The sequence below is a fragment of the Cydia strobilella genome, chromosome 8 (assembly GCF_947568885.1).
Source record: "Cydia strobilella chromosome 8, ilCydStro3.1, whole genome shotgun sequence".
NCBI classification, from domain to species: domain Eukaryota; kingdom Metazoa; phylum Arthropoda; class Insecta; order Lepidoptera; family Tortricidae; genus Cydia; species Cydia strobilella.
Window position 1 is genome coordinate 4,557,876 of NC_086048.1, and position 13,310 is coordinate 4,571,185.

General features: G+C 39.3%; 2 protein-coding genes across 2 annotated transcripts in view; one reads left to right on the top strand and one right to left on the bottom strand.

Moving 5' to 3' along the window:
- Window positions 1–5,376, bottom strand: part of LOC134743507 (cytoplasmic dynein 1 intermediate chain) — a 126,151-nt gene extending 120,775 nt beyond the window's left edge. The window contains exon 1 of the mRNA XM_063676988.1: window positions 5,371–5,376. The gene's annotated coding sequence lies outside the window, so the exon portion shown is untranslated. The remainder of the gene's footprint in view (window positions 1–5,370) is intronic.
- LOC134743505 (uncharacterized) overlaps window positions 1–13,310 on the top strand; it is a 290,261-nt gene that overhangs the window by 6,576 nt on the left and 270,375 nt on the right. The window lies entirely within an intron of this gene.

Genomic DNA, 13,310 nt, shown 5'->3' on the forward strand with positions numbered 1-13,310 from the left:
CGGGACCCTCCCGGGACCTAAGCGTGTCAGTGACGTTTTTTTTTTCAGGACTTACAGCGTTTAAAAGGTTAAAAGACTGGCATCAGCCACAATAGGCTCTACCTACTGTTCAAAAAGGTTTCCTGCGCACATACTGTTGTTACGTGACGGATGCAAAGCCGCGCAGAGGTTGCATAACAAGCGGCATCCGGCTAACGGGACCGACACTATCGAACGTGCGTTCATACTTTATTATAAACTAACAACGAACATAATTATTGATGTGCGGTCGTAATTTTTCTAAAATTGTAAAATTTCAACATGGAAAAATTTCGAAAGTTTCAGACAATTTTCTATGGAAAATAAAAGTTTCCATTTCAACGTCACGATTGCCACGTCACAATCGATGCAGAGTTAGCTTAGATAGACTTTAAAATATTCCACTTAGCAGAATTCACCTATCTGAGGTTTGGTTGTAAAATTCTACGAATAATCTTAGAGATAAATTGTTATTTCATAGCGACGGTCTCGCTTTAATGGTAGGTAATTAGTAATTAGGTACTCGTAGTAAACCTACCTTTGTCAGTATTCTGACATCCTTACGCTCCAGTAATCATCATTATCTTGCATTTAAGCAAGCTCTAACAGGCGTAATCCAATCCCCGAGAATTCAAAGGTTTCTAAGGGAACTAGTAATGATATGCTGAAACTTGACACTATACCGCGAACTGAAAATGTAAGAATATGTAGATGATTCATATTGTTATTCTTTTAACATTGTACCAAATGGTCGCGCTTTTGTCGTGACTTGTAATTAGTAGGTATATAAGTGCGAGACGCATGACACGATAGAGGATAAAAGTGTAGCCATCATATCCGTACTAGGAACTCTTACCTAGGTTTCATAACTAAACACGCCGCAAAAAAAACCGTTTCTAATGAAGGGACAAGACAAACGAGACATGTTCATTAATGATAGTGGTATGTCTGATCGCTACGCATTACATGCGTTGTCGCCGTTGTCCCGCGCGACTCCATATGTCAAGCGCGACTTCAAGTATAGAGTCACGCGCGACAAACCATCGCATGTCTTGGTGAGCGGTCAAGATCTAATATTATGCAATCTGTTTATAATTATAAATAAAGGTAACGTGTTAGTACTTTTATTCATAAGAGTACCTTCTAAACACGCCAACACTAACCAAATGAAGATGTCTGCAAGAATGTAAACGAAGCTTACTTTGTAAATGCCTTTTCAATTTAATAGCACAGATAATGCAGTATCTCACGGCTCTTCCTTATTTCATCACTCGTCGTCACGAAACATGACTAAAACATGAATGCGCAGAGAACGGTGGTACAGAACTTTGACTACTTTGTATTTATAACAAGTTAAGGGGCATCAAGATGTAGTGAATGCGCCGCGAATTCGCGCCCATGTTTTCTTCAGTTTGCGCGCCTTTTTAGAGCAACTCATGCAAGGCATAAAGCGCGCAGTATATCCATGCGCAGTGCGCGTTTGCAGCGCATTCGCTAGATCTGGAGTATCTGCACAAATCATTGTGTGAAATGTGATAGGAAATACCAACCAGTAAAAGCGCTTTTGATTTTTACGAGAATGCCTAGGCATGCCTGCTTGGTTTCAAACATTATCCGACAAAAAATTGGCTATTAAAAAGTATTATTTTGCCGCTACGGAAGTCATAAGTCTGTATATTTTCAAAGTTCCGGGTCGTTGGAATCATTCGTGCACCGCGCCGACACCGTGCACCGTGACGGATCGGACACAATGCCCTTGACAGATCATCGTCTAACCATAAAAAGGTATCAACTACATTTAAGGTTCACGGGGAATTTGAACTCCACGACTAATGTTGTAAGACTCAAATTGCGACTAGCCAAATAGTGATCTGAGAGCTTTCTTTGTAAAGTGATCTATTCCGATACCTTCTGTTTTTGAATGTATACAATTTCTATTTTTTTATGTATGCGTACAGTCACCTGCAATAAGATAGTAACTATATTCGAAGCCCGCAAAAATATGTGACACGCTCTTATGGCTCTACAAATAAGATAGTATCAGATATTTTTGCCGACTTATTATTGCAAGTGACTGTACAATATAGTGTATTTGTACTCTCCTGTAAGTATATTATAGTACATTAAACTACAGTTCACCAATATTTGCTTGTATTGCTATGGAATAATCCAGGTTAGTTTAGGAAGTATTAGCTCGTTGAGTGGACAACATTCGGAAGATCGTGGGGCACTTCTGGATTAGACTAGCCCAGGACCGGGACAAGTGGCGTACACGAAGAGAGGCCTATGGTCAGCAGTAGGCTAAAATGATGATGATGATAGTATTTAAAAAAATCTTATATGATTTCAGATTTCATTTATTTGCACACATGGACAACATATTAAGTATTTACACCAATTTTTTGTAAACATGTACCCTGGAAGAGTGTAGCAACATAACATAGCTTAATGCTAAAAACTACAAACTAACATTACTATTTATATGTACATTATATGCTTTGTATTCCATCACGCGAGTATGTCTGCCTGTCATTCTTTGTATTACTAGGTCCACCTATCATTCAAGAACTCTGTTAAATCATAATACACTTTGTTCACTAGCATGTTTTTTAATTTACTTGTTGTTATAAAGTCCAATGAACATTACTCAGTCTTTTTACTTTCAGATATAGTTATTGATTATTTGGTTCTACTAAACTTTCAATTCAATCGCGATTCGTACGTTTGAACGTTACGGACGTTAATCGACAAACTCACAAAAGGTTGCATCACAAGTGGACAGTCACGATATCGATTAGGAGACGAAATTTCATTGTAAATTACAAAACGTTTGTAAACGCAAAAAAAACCGGCCAAGTGCGAGTCGGACTCGCCCACCGAGGGTTCCGTACTTTTTAGTATTTGTTGTTATAGCGGCAACAGAAATACATCATCTGTGAAAATTTCAACTGTCTAGCTATCACGGTTCATGAGATACAGCCTGCTGACAGACAGACGGACAGCGGAGTCTTAGTATAATAGGGTCCCGTTTTTACCCTTTGGGTACGGAACCTAAAAACGATAACAAAAAGGACAAATGGAAAACTGAGTATATCTGAAAATCTATGAGCCCTGCCCTCCATTGTTGGAGTGCCGACCATAGGGTAGTAACCCTGATTAGATTTTATTCCCAAAGGTTATAGGTATCACAATGCCGCAACTGATTGAAAACTTGAGCTAAACAGAAATTTAAACATTTGAAGTCATTCAGTCAGGTAATTTGTCAAAATCGATATCGACCAATTTTACAGTCAATTGCCTGCTATACTTAGGTACGTATTGACGTAAGCGTACTTATAAACTTTCTTGTTTTGATTAGTTCTCAACACTTCAATGTCTTATTACTAAACCTGGTTAAAAACTGAAAATAAAAGTTTAAACTAAACTTCGCCGGCATTATCCTGTGCTGTCCTTTCGCCCGTTAAGTTAAACAACTTTCAAACTAACTAAAACTGTCGTTAAGACAATATGGTCGCTAGCGTTAGCCTTTCTAGAATTAATAAATAATATCTAGAAAATCCGATTTAACTTAGTCTGCTTAGAATTAGCTTATCTAATAAAACCACATGTAGATAAGAGTCGCATAAGCCGCTCCTATACAATCCTTTCAGCCTATAGTTTAGAAATTCTCCCGTAGATATACTCGTATTGCTATCAGAAAGTTTAAACATGCTTTATTTGGTTTTCAATTCCGGTTTTCAACTATTTCTTGCTCTTAACTCGAACTAAATATTCAACCTTTCACACCTACACTAGATTCTGAAGAGTTTTTCTATGGGCCGGTTGCACCCAACGACCCAACCATCTGTAAATGTAATATCATTCCTATGATTCACATGGGAACTTTCATTTCTTATTTAGTTGTCTGCTGGCAACAAATAAGTTGGAACCAAACGAGTGTTTCTTAGGTATTTTCCATAGGATGTCATGTAGTGTAGTGGCGTGCGGCGACCAATTGCCCGTACGCCATTGTTACGTGGCCATAATTGATTCATATGATCAAGTGCGGAGCGCCGAGCGCGGTTCCTGTACCTGTGCGTGAGCGAAATTCTCACTTTGAAAATCTAAACTTAATTTTAAATTACGCACGCACGTGTGATATAGGTAAGTGCAAGCGAGAATCAAATTAATATCAAATCAAGTTGAGATTTTTAAAGTCCGAATGCCGGTTTCTGTCTGCCTGCATATCAGATAACTGGTTCTAAAGTTATACTACAGTAAAAACGATCTAATTGAAATACGAGTCATACATTCGTAAATATCATTTAGCAAATTATAAATAATAGTCGAAATTATTGCTGACTGTAGGAACTTGGCAAGCACAAGTAAAGGCGGGATTCCACCAGTGTGCGGCACTGTGCGGAACACGCAAAATAATTCAGTACAAAAATGCTTGTGCCGCATAGTGCCGCACACTGGTGGAATCCCGCCTTAAGAATTAAGTGCTGTTTATTACCAGACGATAACCACACTTATCCCTTAGTGCATGATATAAAATAAAAATTGTTTAAGGTGAGCTAATTGGCCCATTTGACCAATAAGGCCAAGCGGTACCTATAGGTTATTCTAAGTTGTAAAACTTTAACTGTGGCAGTAGTCCCAAATCTTTGTGTGAAAAAAGTTATCGCCGCAAAAAGTAGTGTGAGTTGAAACGTAGGTATATAGTTTTTTGTCGATACTAAGGCCAGGATTACACAGTTTTACTTACGTAAGTAGGGACACAGCTATACTACAGAATGAGATATGAATATCGTTATCTCATTCTTGCAAATAGCTTTGTCCCTACTTACGTAAGTAAAACTTACAAGTGTAATCCTGGCCTAAGATCCAGTGTCGCAGAATTCCCGGGAGCATGCCCTAGTCGCAGATTATGAAGGTTTTGTTATTGTCGATGATTTTGTGTCACGATATTTTAGTTTTTTATTCGTTTTCTTATGTTCTTATGTATCATTTTTTTTTTTGAACAGAGATTTGACAAGTCTCGCCATACAAAACACCGTAAGGGTTCCTTTTGTACCTTTTTCGTAAGAAACCCTAAAAATGGAGTATATAAAAAAACCCTTTCCGATGGTAGTCGCTAATCTTATTGCTTCAGTGTCCATACAAATCAGCCTATCCTCCTTTGAACTTTAATAGCTGTTAATGGAGTTGAACATTTTAACTGCCGTATGTGGCAAAAAAAGACGGCATTAAAATATGCTGATTAGGAAAAGTAAAACTGTAATCTAAACGGATATTTTCCTTAATTAAAGGCATCACATAACAACTCAGTTTGAGGCTGGTCAGTGCGTGGGAGTTCCGTTATGTTTTTACGCTTGGCCAGCGAGTCCGGCGACCGGTCGGTCTGTACTCAATTTGGACAACTTGTTGACGGATCTGTTTTTTGTAGGGACATACCGACGAGAGCGTTGATGCAACTAGATTTTTCGCAGTTTCACACTTGCCTATAGAACTATTGAATTTATGAATATGAATGTGATACGATCGACACATAAAGATTTGTGTTGCCAACGTAAAAAAATAAAAATGGCGCTCGTGTTTAACTAGCAATTCATTCCCGTTTGCCTCGCCGTCATAGCGACTATCAATGTTCTCGTAATTAAATGGAGTTCTAACTTTAAACTGAATAGCGCAGGTTAAATAATGCTGTTCGTTCCTCTGGACAAAGTTTCTGTAAAGGTCGCCAGTACTGCGGTTTGAACAACATTCTGGAGTTGCTAGTAGCTTTTTAGGCGTTAATTAAATAGAAATACTAAGTGTACTTAGTAGGTAATAGACGGCCTCCAAGGCGGTAGTGACACTAGTGACCCTACCTATGGAGCAGAAGTAGAAGGTCCCTTACTGTGGGACTTAGATAGATTTGTGTAAGTTTGCGGTAATGAAATGAAATGAAAATAATGTTAATGAAACGTCCATGGGATTTGTGGAGGACCATTTTACGCGATTAAAGAAAACTGGTGCGTTGTCAAGACAGAAGAAAGTTGACATCAAGAACAATAATTGAAGCTATGCTGTCAATCAATCTCCACCATAATAACTTACCGGCCGCCTCAGTTAAACGGTAGATCTTTAGTGCTCTTACCACATACCCCATTGAGCTCAATATGGACCGCTTGATAATGTTTCCTCGTAAGTTTCATTGAAGGTAGTTTCGGCGCGATCTTAAAGGCAGGAAGACACAGAACTCTGACAATATACCCGCTTGTACTTGTAACGAGATTCAGATTACCTCCAATAAGATAATGCAATATGATAGAATGAAGCAAACTCAATGACTCCCACTCTCACCGTGAGCGGAACTAGTGCCATACGTCAGGATTTTCCCTGACATGTCAGGATTTTTGGTAATTTTGTTCCTGACAGAGCTTGTGGAAGAATTGGCGTGTGTCAGGGTTTTTTTTGAGGTGTCTAATATAGAGTATTGCTTTTTACATAAGTATGTGTATTATACTAGAGCGCAAACGCGTCCATGAGCTATGCTCTACCTAGAAGGTGGCAATCTCTAGGTTATACCTATAGTAGTTATATACTTGTTCAACCTTTGCTAGGAGCTAGAACGGATGGTGCTTTCCGTTAGGAAGCTAGGTAACGTAGCTGACTTAGCTCATAGTATCCGTAGGCAACAATAGGATACCTAGGTCCTAATAATGCTCTGGATAGGCTGTCTGGACGGTCGGGATAATAGGGTAATTGGGTTGGGTATTGTGGAAGCTGTAGATTTATTAATTTTGGCAAAGCAATTGACGTTTAAAATGAGATCTACTTACTAATAAAGGGATCGTTTCGTAACATTTACCTGTTACAAATAAAAGTAGATAACTTACTTTTATTTGTAATACTTAATACAAAATTAAATAATCGTAAAACCTAGAACCCTTTTGGGTTCATACACACACAACGGGTTGTGTTATCACAATGCTTATTAAAGGATGACTCACGTTAGACCGGGACGTGTCCGAGCCGGAGCTTCCGGCGCTTCGTTTTCTATGGAAGGCATCACGTGATCACCTGTCATGTCATAGAAAAGTAAGCGCCGGAAGCTCCGGTCCGGACACGGCCCGGTCTAACGTGAGTCATCCTTAAGCTTGCATTGTGACTCGGATCGGTTTGTTTAAGATTCTCCTCATTCTCCGATAGTTGTTTTAGTTAAGTATTTATATGCGCAATTAACACGCGCTTCAAATGTTTAAGAAACTCTAATCAAGTAATTGTGTAAGGCTACCTTACAATAGCCACATTAAGGTAGAAAACCGCAATATATTATTATGTAAGGACAATTGAGAATAGTGTGAACGCAGCCAGGCGATTGTATGGCCTCGGTTATTGTGTGGCTGATGGCGTTCAGACTGCGGCACGCTGAAACATGTATGCATCCAGTGATCGACACGGACCGCACGGACGGTGCCACACCGCGGGATTCCGAACAAAACTCAGGTAACTTTAGTCCACAAGTTCCACAACTTACAAATATGGTCCAAATTCAAGTTCCAGTATAATATGTATAAGTATTTTTCAAATTATGTTGAGTAAGTATATAGTATAGAAAGAGCATTAGTGTATACAAGCTCCAAAATAAATGTAATGAATACAAATCATAAAGGCTCGTTAAGAATCAACGTTAAACTGGACCATAGTTATACTTAAGGACTATACCTAGTTACCTGATTTTACGGTACATGAATGGACATGACTCAAATGCCACAATCTTGTTCGAAAAAGTAATTCTATTGAGTGTTCAAAATATTTTAATTTCGATCTATTGAGTGTTATTTTAAATAAGATTTTTTAAGAAATCTTTATTGATAGAAATAAACTCTAATGCAAAAATGGCGGACTTGATGCCATAGCTGGCACTCTTTAGTAGTTTTTCACATAGATGCTTTGCGACATCCGTACAATCGCGGGAAGAGGCTAGTGGTCAGAAAATACCTCGAAGACAGTAGCAAGTAGCAATAGATCGTAATCCGCGACCCGTCTGGCGTCTGGCTCCAAGCCCAATCAGCCCGGCGACAAAGGGAGAGAACGTTTGAAAGTCAATTGCTCAACATTCATTGCTTTTTTTATTAGATTCCCCCACAGCCAGTAATGAATTCATGAATTAATTGAGTCTATTCATGACGTTACTGGAATTTCAGGCACTCGTTAAATTTAACTATTTTAGTGCTACTGCAAATATAATCTTTATTAAACTCTTCAGCGGATGAATCTGTCGCGAGGTTAGGGAACAGTTTCGGTCGATTTTATTTACATCAAAACCATTTGTGGATTGATTTAGCTTGTTTTAGTAACCAAAGTTGCACTGGTGGAAACCGTGATGAGTGGCGCAAGGGGAGGCGTTTGCCCAGCACCAGCAGTGCGAAACAAAATAGGCTATTAAAAATAAGTAACCATAGTTGAGAATGTCATTTTGATAGTTCCTCATCACAGGCCTCGCAGCCTCGCTCACTAAAGCATTGGCTTAAAAAAGCGAGGATTCCGTTGTTTCTGGCACATAAAGCCGCGGCCTTTGTCTGCCGGTTATTCGGTTATTTAAAAAAATGAACAGCTATTAGAGGGGCAATTTATTTTTTGTGCGACGCGTTTGTCTCCTCTGCTTTTTGCGGTTAAATTACACCTCAAATTGAAATCCGCCTGTTAGCTAGTGTTTCCTGTTTCACGGCAGTTGGAGGTGTGTAGGTGTGCAGCCTTTGATTGATGTGTAAAAGAAAAGGTCAATCATTCTTTTTTTATAAGTACTACATGCGCGTTGCCGACCTTAATTACTCTAATTAGCAATATGGACTAAAACAACTATATACCTCCTGTTTATTAAAGCACTAATGATTGAAAATAGTTTATAAAACTATTGAGTTGTTAGTTGTAGTATAGTATTAACCCTTTTGGATGCCAATGACCGAATATACGCACCTTAGGTTCAACGCCAAAGACCGATTAATCGGTCATAGACCACAGAGCAACATATACCTAAATGCATATGCATAAAGTTCAATTTCAGTTTTGACACTTCGGTGACGTGGCGTCTGGATGACAGCTTTTGTATTTGACACGGCGTCGAAAAGGTTAAAGAAGACACGAGGAAGAAACGCGTACGAGTGACTATAACGTACAACATTGCCTTCAAATCCTCATTTATTCTACCTATTTGAAGTATTCAAAACCCAAATGTTGCTAGATTTTTCATTCCACGACTACCAAATTGGATGATGGTAATATGAGAACACGACTTACGAATTACCCCTGTAGCACCTAAATAGGATTAATTCTGACGAGATTAGAACTTGCTACATTTGAAGACAAGGCCGCATTCAATGCCGGAGCCCTACGTCTAATTATTTCGACACAAGCCAATTAAGGCTGGCTTTGATTAAATAGCGATTGCTTTCTCGCATACTGAGCCAGGAAGGATCATCGGAGCAATGGAAAAACCTTTTTGGGCTTATGACGATACTAGCTTATGCCTGCGACTTCGTCTGCGTTAGAATTAGTAATTTCATATTTCATTTCTTTCCGGGCATGGCATTTTCTTGCCAGCTATGCGGTCGCGGCTGCCGCTCTCGCATTGATTTAGTAGGTAATTTGCGTAATGGGACCCACTGACTCAGTCCGCCGGACGATATCGGCCTGTCAGAACAAAAATTTGACAGCTCCGAACAACTGACAGGCCGATATCGTCCGGCGGACTGATAGTCAGTGGGCCCCTTAAGTGCCGCACTCTTATGGACGCTGTTTGAATCATCATTTTATTGATGTTACAGGCCAATGATGGTGATGATTCCATTTCTATAGGAAATTCAATCATTTTCACCGTTAAGGGGTGATTTCCGAGATAAAAACTACCCTATGTCCTTTCCCGGGGCTCAAACTATCTCTATACCAAATGGTAACAGACAGACAGAGTTACATTTGCATGTATAGTATTAAACATATAATAATTAGTATATGAGTATAGATGTGTGGCTAGTCTATGGCATATTATAAGTGTCTACGGTGCCGCGTGGTAGCATGACCTTTCATGTACCCGCGGTCTTTACCTGTAGGCCTAGCACATGATTGGCGCGACAGTATCTCGCCGCGAGTTAGACTACCCGTCTTTTACTAACTGTATGAATTAAAGAGGGACGGGAAGTCTATCTCGCGGCGAGATACTGTCGCGACAATCATGTGCTAGCCCTGCTGTTAATGCTGTCTTTGACTTCTGACAAGACATTGCGGTATCTGATCAAATTTTTGAATGCAATTTACCTTATAGTAGTCGGCAATGTAATATGTAACGTAAATTGCATGGGTGAATTACACGAAAGACTTTCTATTCTCGTCCTAGAGGAATTGATTGTGTTCAAAATTGATGTTTTTAAATTTAGTTATTTGTGACGTTTTCAACCAAAAGGTACCACATTGTCGGTTGTCGATAAAGTAGATTTTTTTAATTTAAGCTATATGGAAATAGCGCCTTACTGACAAGCGACAATAATTACCCTTTTGGTTGAAAATGGCACATTTATTTTCCAAAATATTTACCATCTTCCTTGCACTGTTGTTTTCATACACAAATATATATATCTAAAACTTCACCTTATTCAGTAAGTTACTACTTTTCGCACAGTAAGCGAAAAATACCTTTGATGCAAATACACCAACATAATAAAACGACGAATGTGCAGAATGTCGAACGGAGAATTACCAAATGTTTCGCGCATCTCTACAATGTTATTTGTAGTTTACAATCACAACCTTATTTAGAGGAGATAAGACTAGTCATTAAGTGAGTATGCTATTATGTTACCTTGAATAGTAACTGTGTGTGTGTGTATTAGCACCTTTCCTATAAAGTGTACAGCTTGAGACGTCTTCGCTTCATTAGCTAGGTACTTTAATGCTCAATATCTTGGTATTGCTAAATCTTTAATAATTATTGTGTTGGCCTTTTGACTGGCTCGACAAGTCGACGTGCGCTGGCAATGGCTTGCATACTCATTGGCAATTTGTGTGAGATTTTATTCCGTAACTTTGGTTTTGTAAGCACCTACTAAACTTTAAAATACGTTTTGTTTTCAATAGAAATCCCATGAAAACTTGGGTTTATCACGGGCAGTTGCCTTATGACTGAGGAGCCTCGGAAGAATCAAAACATTTCCAGATACATGATGTATTTTCAACTCTTGACCAATTTAGTCTTGCTCTGTGATATGAATGCGAAAGTCCTAGTACTCCTACTTAACAAATTTTACTGTGGCATCAACCACTAAATTGACAAGAAAATGCTGTATGTCCCATAGAAACATCGACATCCGATCAGCCAAAATGTATGGAATGGACCGACATTTTTTTTTCGCGCGTTCGTGGATGGTTGAGTTAACTTGAGTTGGTCCCATGTCCCATAGTAAAAGTTGTTTTTTTTTTATGATCTATATGTCGGCGGCCGATCGTAAGATCAGGCAGATTGTGAAATTCCTAGGCATATCGTGAAACGTGAAAATCTTTGTCTCATCCCCTGAGTCGACGGAGCCCCGCGTAAGGGGCTTCTATCGCTGGTCAGTTTTCACTTCGTACTATCGCACCTCGCCTCACCTCACCTATCTGTTGGTTTAATGTGACTACCGTCAAATCAGACTAGGGATCCTCCGCAGTTAGATAGGTATAGATACCTTAACCTACGAGTGTGTATTGGCGCTACGATAATGACAACTTAGAAACAAAGGAATAGTGGAAAAACTCGGGCTATCGGGCGACACTCGATCTCGCGAGGGCGCGGCAGGGCGTGCAGCGTGCATGTTAAACAAATGCAAACGTATAGGAGTGGAGCGGCCTTAGTGAACGCTGCTCACATCACTTGTGAGCCCGACGCCACGCTGCACGCCCTGCCGAACGCTTCGCTTTGAGCGTCCACTCAGGCCTTACACTTCGGGATACCAGCCCGACGCTCTACCAACTGCGCTACCGGGACTTACCCGTTGACAATCTCGCCCGAGACAGTGACTTTTTCCACTTTTGTTTCGTTTCTAAGCGTTGTGGTTTCGTGCAGACGTTTTAGTTTAATACAAAATTAACTTACGACACCTTTAATAAAGGTTCTTGGCACCCAAAGGGTTTAATGTGTAAAACCTGGAAAGCAATCAAGTAGGCGGTATTACAGGAAGCCACGTAGACATGTGATCGATCATATTATCACCAGCAGTAATATCTACACTCCGTTATAATGAGGCTTTCCTATCGTACCAGAACGCTCATATTACCATTACGTAAGATCCATTTTGGAAACGCGCAACGCGCATTAAAAGTGATGAGAATACCCCAATGTCGTATACATACATGTTGTTAACAAAATTGAACATTACTGGCACACGCACTTATGTCGTTTTGAACGAATAACGCATACAAATTCGACGCTTCGCGACATAAGCTCCCCTGCACCAGGGTCTCTTTTCGCTGGTTTGACATTCTGAGTTTGCATGCATTCATTGTACGGTTTATAGTCCAGGAACAGTATTTACTTTTGCCTCATTTGCCTTTAATTCGTTAATGTATTAAAATAACGGCTCTGCAAACAAAGCGTTGGTCAACAGTATTAATATAAGCCCGTGGCTTAAATATTACTGTTGGGGTTCCAAATAAAAATTAATTTAACATTATTGAGGTCAATTTGATATTTTTTTACAAAAAAAAAAAGAAAACCACCTACGCTTATTAATTTCGCTACAGGCATTTTTATAAATACCCAGGTACATACATATACAGGTAAGGCCAACTTGCACTATCCCACTAACCCGGGGTTAAGCGGTGAAACCGTTAACCCAGTGCCAAATTGTACTGGTAACCTTGGTAACTCCAGGTTTAACCGGTTAACCCCGGGTTAGTGAATGGTGCAAGTGGCGCTAAGAAATAATAGAGCCTTATTGAAAATAAACGTAGGTAACTTTAAGTAATTTACAATAAGATCTGATAACGTAAGTTTAGGCAAACCATCTAAATCTAGATATCAGCGTAGCGAAACAGCGTTTATTTTATTTCTCTCTTTAGAGACTGGATGAATCGTATTTTAATCGTACGCATTCGTAAAAAAAATGAGAATATTGTGTAATTACATTGAATTGACTGTATAGCGTAAACTCTTCTGTTTATGATAAGGACCCTGACCGATTTTTTTGTCATCTTTTTGCTTTTTTACGAACTTAATATTGTCTTCGGTTACCGCGATAGTTACTCATGAAATAAAACTATGAAAACGGATTATATCGCGTATATTGAATTTATAA